This window comes from Scylla paramamosain, chromosome 44 (assembly GCF_035594125.1).
Source record: "Scylla paramamosain isolate STU-SP2022 chromosome 44, ASM3559412v1, whole genome shotgun sequence".
In the NCBI taxonomy this organism is placed as follows: domain Eukaryota; kingdom Metazoa; phylum Arthropoda; class Malacostraca; order Decapoda; family Portunidae; genus Scylla; species Scylla paramamosain.
Window position 1 is genome coordinate 5,657,515 of NC_087194.1, and position 6,673 is coordinate 5,664,187.

Sequence of the window (6,673 nt, forward strand, 5' to 3'; positions counted from 1 at the left end):
ACAATGTGGTGAAAAGGCAAATATTGTCCCTTCGTATAAAAAAGGAAATAAGCAGTGCACATTGAATCACAGATCTGTCTCACTCATCACAAATGTAACCAAAATAATAGAAAAATTGATCAGGAAAAGTTGGGTGGACCGCTTGGAAAAACATGAAATGGTGACAGAGAGACAATTCAGACTCATAAGAGGAAGACCATGTGCAACAAATCTGCCTGAGGTATTATGACAGAGTGGCAGAAAATATGCCAGAGAGAGATGGATAGGTGGACGGTACTGGTTTGGATCTCAAGAAAACATCTGACAGAGTACCACACAACAGACTGATATGAAAATTAGAACACACAGGAGGCCTTCAGGGAAAATTACAGCAATGATGAAAGATTTTTCTGGACAGAAGAGAAATGAGGATAATACCCAACCTGGAAAAAAGTAATGAGTGGAATTGCACAATGATCAGTGTTAGCACCAATGTTCTTGATATATGTCAATGCTATACACACCAGCATTAAAACCAAGGCTGACGTGAACATGTTTGCTGACGATGCAAAGTTGCAAAGGAAAATGAATGATGAAAGTTCTTAATCGCAAGGAGTCCCAGAAAGACCTCGCGGGACTCTAAGAATGGAGTTAGAAATGGCAAATGGATTTTAATATTGATGAATGTCACATGATAATATTTGGCAGAAGTTCCAAGATACCTGATTGGAATTATAATGTAGATAACAACATAATTCAAGCATCTGAAAAGGGAAAAGACTCAGGTGTAACAATAAACAGCAGGCCACCACCAGAACACCACACAAATGACAAAGTAAGGAACGTGCACCACTTGTTGGCAAAGATGAGGATAGCATTTAGATACCCAGACGAGGAAATGAGCAAGAAAATAATCATAACATTCATTAGACCAACACTGGAGTATGAAGCAGAAGTTTGGAATCATGAAAAAAACATGTTAAAAGGACAGAGGAGGTGCAGAGAGCAGTGATGAAATGTTGCCAGAATTGAAAGATGTTGGCTGTGAAGAAAGGCTGGATGCACTGAAGCCCCCAACACTAGAGAGACCAAATTGAGACATGATCATGATGTACAAATGTGTGAAAGGGAAAGAAAAAATTGATGTCAATACAAAGTGGACACACTAAGAAACTAAAATGTGAAGAAATACAGTTTTCCTGACAGAGCAATCAGCCAATGGAGTGCACTGCCTAGCCAGGCTGTTACATAGAGTCACACAGAAAAACAGGCCACAACAAATAAATGCTGTTACCTGCAGATTGCAGACAAAATATTTATCAAGATGACACTTAAAAGTCTCAAAAGTATTGCAGTCTATCATGTCTCAAGGAAGCCCATTTCATAGGTTTACTTATCAGTGGGAAAAGAAAAAAAAATTTTGATTCATGAGTTGAAAGATTTCCCAACAATTTTCAACCATTTCCTCATGTGTAATTTGAAGAGTCTATTGTGAAATATTTACTGCAGTCCATGTTATCAATGCCTTTGATGATTTTCAACACCTGTATTAAGTTGTCACTTCTTAGTCTTCCTTGTGTTAATGGGAATAGATTTAATTCTTTAAGACACTCTTCGTATGATTTGTTTCTTAGGCTTGGTATAATTTTTATTGCTCTATGCTGAACTCATTCTAATTCATCAATGTCTTTCTGGTAATAGGAGCACTATGCTTGAATGCAATATTCCAAAAGGGGATGGACTAGAGTTATACAAAAAAATGAGGATTGTATGCTTAGGTTTGTATTCAAAAGATCTGCTGATTAAGCCTTTCATTTTATTTAATTTCATTTGCTTTCTTTATGACTTCTGAACATTGTTGGCTAGGCTTTAAGCTGCTTGATATTGTTACTCCTACATCAATTTTGCTGTCAACACTTTTAAGTTGGGTACCATTAGAAATATACTTTGCTTTCTTGTTTTCTATACTCTGTGTGAAACACTTGGCACTTATCTGCATTAAAACTTATTTGCAAGGTTCCTTCACTTTGACAACTTGTCTAGATTTTTCTGCATTCCTATTACTTGTTCATTAGTGACTATGACTGAGTGAGCGAGTGTGGCCCCGTAGGTGAGGAAACTGTTGTAGTTTTCGGGGCTCCAGCAGGTTGGGCCCAAGTTTCAAAACAAAGATGGCCAACTTATTATTAGACTCCAGCAGAAATGCAATGAACTTTGATGGATTTAATGAAAATGACCGATATGAAAGTGAGATAGGGTTTCTGAAAATGAGACTAAGGAAAGTGGAAAGTGACACACAACAGCAGAAAAAGAAGATGGAAGTAGTGTTGTGAGTGGTAAAATCCCTTCAGGACAAATTGGAGAAGAACCTTGGAAAAGATGGTGAAATATTCAAACTACAATGAACTGGAGGAAATGAGGATGAAAGCAGCACATTATTAAGAAAATGAGAAATTACAAAGCAACATAGAGAAAGTGAAGAAAGAAAATAAAGACTTGAAAGCAGAACTAGTGGAGGGTAAGAAGAGAGAGAGAAGGAAGTCATAGATTTTTATTTATTTTTTTATGTAGGAGGGACATTGGCCAAGGGCAACAAAAATCCAATAAAAAAAAGTGCCCATAAACGGGTCAAAAGCAGTAGTCAAAAACTGATGGATGAGTGTCTTGAAACCTCCCTCTTGAAGGAATTCAAGTCATAGGAAGGTGGAAATACAGAAGCAGGAAGAGAGTTCCAGAGTTTACCAGAGAAAGGGATGAATGATTGAGAGTACTGGTTAATTCTTGCATTAGAGAGGTGAACAGAATAGGGGTGAGAGAAAGAAGAAAGTTTTGTGCAGCGAGGCTGCAGGAGGAGGGGAGGAATGCAGTTAGCAAGATCAGAAGAGCAGTTAGCATGAAAATAGCGGTAGAAGACAGGTAGAGATGCAACATTGCGGCGATGAGAGAGAGGCTGAAGACAGTCAGTTAGAGGAGAGGAGTTGATGAGACAAAAAGCTTTTGATTCCACCCTGTCTAGAAGAGCAGTATGAGTGGAACCCCCCCAGACATGTGAAGCATACTTCACACATGGACAGATAAGGCCCTTGTACAGAGTTAGCAGCTGGGGGGTGAGAAAAACTGGTGGAGACGCCTCAGAACACCAACTTCATAGAAGCTGTTTTAGCTAGAGATGAGATGTGAAGTTTCTAGTTCAGATTATATGTAAAGGACAGACCGAGGATGTTCAGTTTAGATGAGGGGGACAGTTGAGTGTCATTGAAGAAGAGGGGATAGTTGTCTGGAAGGTTGTGTCGAGTTGATAGATGGAGGAACTGAGTTTTTGAGGCATTGAACAATACCAAGTTTGCTCAGCCCCAATCAGAAATTTTAGAAAGATCAGAAGTCAACCATTCTGTGTCTTCCCTGCATGAAATGTTTACTTCCTGAAGAGTTGGACGTCTATGAAAAGGTGTGGAAAAGTGCAGGGTGGTATCATCAGCGTAGGAGTGGATAGGACAAAAAGTTTGGTTTAGAAGATCATTAGTGAATAATAAGAAGAGAGTGGGTGACAGGATAGAACCCTGAGGAACACCACTGTTAATAGATTTAGGAGAAGAACAGTGACCGTCTACCACAGCAGCAACAGAACAGTTAGAAAGGAAACTTGAGATGAAGTTACAGAGATAAGGATAGAAGCTGTAGGAGGATAGTTTGGAAATCAAAACTTTAAGCCAGACTCTATCAAAAGCTTTTGATATGTCCAAGGCAACAGCAAAAGTTTCACCAAAATCTCTAAAAGAGGATGACCAAGACTCAGTAAAGAAATCCAAAAGATCACCAGTAGAGCGGCCTTGACAGAACCCACAGTGGTGATAAGATAGAAGGTTGTGAAGTGATAGATGTTTAAGAATCTTCCAGTTGAGGAAGGATTAAAAAATTTTAGATCGGCAGGAAATTAAAGCAATAGGACAGTAGTTTGAGGGATTAGAACAGTCACCCTTTTTAGGAACAGGCTGAATGTAGGCAAACTTCCAGCAAGAAGGAAAGGTAGATGTTGACAGACAGAGCTGAAAGAGTTTGACTAGGCAAGGTGCAAGCACAGAGGCACAGTTTTGGAGAACAATCAAGGGGACCCCATCAGGTCCATAAGTCTACTGAGGGTTTAGGCCAGCAAGGGCATGGAAAACATCATTGCGAAGAATTGTAATAGGTAGCATGAAGTAGTCAGAGGGTGGAGGAGAGAGAGGAACAAGCCCAGAATTGTCCAAGGTAGTGTTTTTAGCAAAGGTCTGAGCAAAGAGTTCAGCTTTAGAAATAGAGGTGATAGCAGTGGTGCCATCTGATTGAAGTAAATGAGGGAAAGAAGAAGAAGCAAAGTTATTGAAGATATTTTTGGCTAGATGCTTGAAGTTACGAGGGGAGTTAGATCTTGAAAGGTTTTGACACTTTCTATTAATGAAAGAGTTTTGGCTAATTGGAGAACAGACTTGGCATGGTTCTGCACAGAAATATAAAGTGCATGAGATTCTGGTGATGGAAGGCTTAAATACCTTTTGTGGGCCACCTCTCTATCATGTATAGCATGAGAACAAGCTGTGTTAAACCAGGGTTTGGAAGATTTAGGTCGAGAAAAAGAGTGAGGAATGTACGCCTCCATGCCAGACACTATCACCTCTGTTATGTGCTCAGCACACAAAGACGTGTCTCTGACATGGAAGCAGTAGTCATTCCAAGGAAAATCAGCAAAATACCTCCTCAGGTCCCCCCAACTAGCAGAGGCAAAATGCCAGAGGCACCTTCACTTAGGGGGATCCTGAGGAGGGATTGGAGTGATAGAACAAGATAAAGACATGAGATTGTGATTGGAGGAGCCCAACGGAGAAGAAAGTGTGACAGCATAAGCAGAAGGATTAGAGGTCAGGAAAAGGTCAAGAATGTTGGGCATATCTCCAAGACGGTCAGGAATACGAGTAGGGTGTTGCACCAATTGCTCTAGGTCATGGAACATAGCAAAGTTGAAGGCTAGTTCACCAGGATGGTCAGTGAAGGGAAAGGAAAGCCAAAGCTGGTGATGAACATTGAAGTCTCCAAGAATGGAGATCTCTGCAAAAGGGAAGAGGGTCAGAATGTGCTCCACTTTGGAAGTTAAGTAGTCAAAGAATTTCTTATAGTCAGAGGAGTTAGGTGAGAGGTATACAGCACAGATAAATTTAGTTTGAGAGTGACTCTGCAGTTGTAGCAAGATGGTGGAAAACTCGGAAGATTCAAGAGCGTGGGCACAAGAGCAGGTTAAGTCATTGCGCACATAAACACAACATCCAGCTTTGGATCGAAAATGAGGATAGAGAAAGTAGGAGGGAACAGAAAAGGGGCTACTGTCAGTTGCCTCAGACACCTGAATTTCAGTGAGGAAAAGGAGATGAGGTTTAGAAGAGGAGAGGTGGTGTTCTACAGACTGAAAATTAGATCTTAGACAACGAATGTTGCAGAAGTTAATGAAGAAAAAGTTGAGGGGGATGTCAAGACACTTAGGGTTGATGAAATGAAAGGCTGGAAAATCAAAAATGATTAAGCAGATGTTGACTTTAAGGAAATAATTGGAAAGCAACTGAAAAAAATGAAAATATAGAAAAAGAAGTAGTGAAGGCACTGAAAAACAATGAAGATCTGGTAAGAGATGCAGCAGATAAGAAGAAAAGTGTTAAAGGAATGAAGGAGAAAAATATAATAAACAAACTGGAAAGAGATAAAGAAAAGAGAAAAAACAGTGAAGGATTTGTTGAAGAAACAAAATTTTAAGAAAGAAGTGGAGAAGTTGTTAGAATGTGACATTATTTGAAAGGCAAAACGAGACCCATGAAAATTACTAAAATCACAACATGCAGCAGAGGAGATACTAGAAAGAATGAAAGAATATGCAAAGTAAGAGAAGTAGAAGATTGCAATATATATATATATATATATATATATATATATATATATATATATATATATATATATATATATATATATATATATATATATATATATATATATATATATATATTAAGAAAAACAGAAATGAAGAAGAGTGGAAAAAACTTAAAGAAATGTATGAAGAGACTAAAGAGAAAAATGAATCAAGAACAGAAGAAGAAAAGATTAAATTTTTTTTAAGAGTTTTGGGAGACAGAGTGAAGAAATGGTACAGAAAGAAAAAGGAATAAATTAAGATAAAATAGAGAAAATAATAAAATGATTGAATGTGATGTATACCAACATAGATGGACTGTTACACATAACACTGGAATCACAAGACTATTTAAAAGAGAAGAATCCGAAGGTGGTGAGTTTAACGGAAACGAAGCTAAAAGAAGAAAATCAGACTGTCATTAACAATAACTACAATATGTGGGAAAGAGACAGCATTGGTAAAAGAGGGGAAGGTGTAATGATAATGACAAGAAATGAGGTAAAGACAAAAATACTGAAATATGGGGAAGGAAAAGCAGAAATAGTGAGTGTTAATTTGGAGAATAATAAAGGAGAAAAACTGGCAGTAATAACAACCTATGTACCACCTAAAACAAATTCTTGGAGCAAGGAAGACTATGAGAAAATAACAGAAGATACCATCCAGTGTTTGAGTAAATTAATCAAAAGTAATGAAAGAGTACTATTGGTTGGTGACTTCAATTGCAAAGAAATAAATTCAAGGCAGGAAGAAATGAGACTA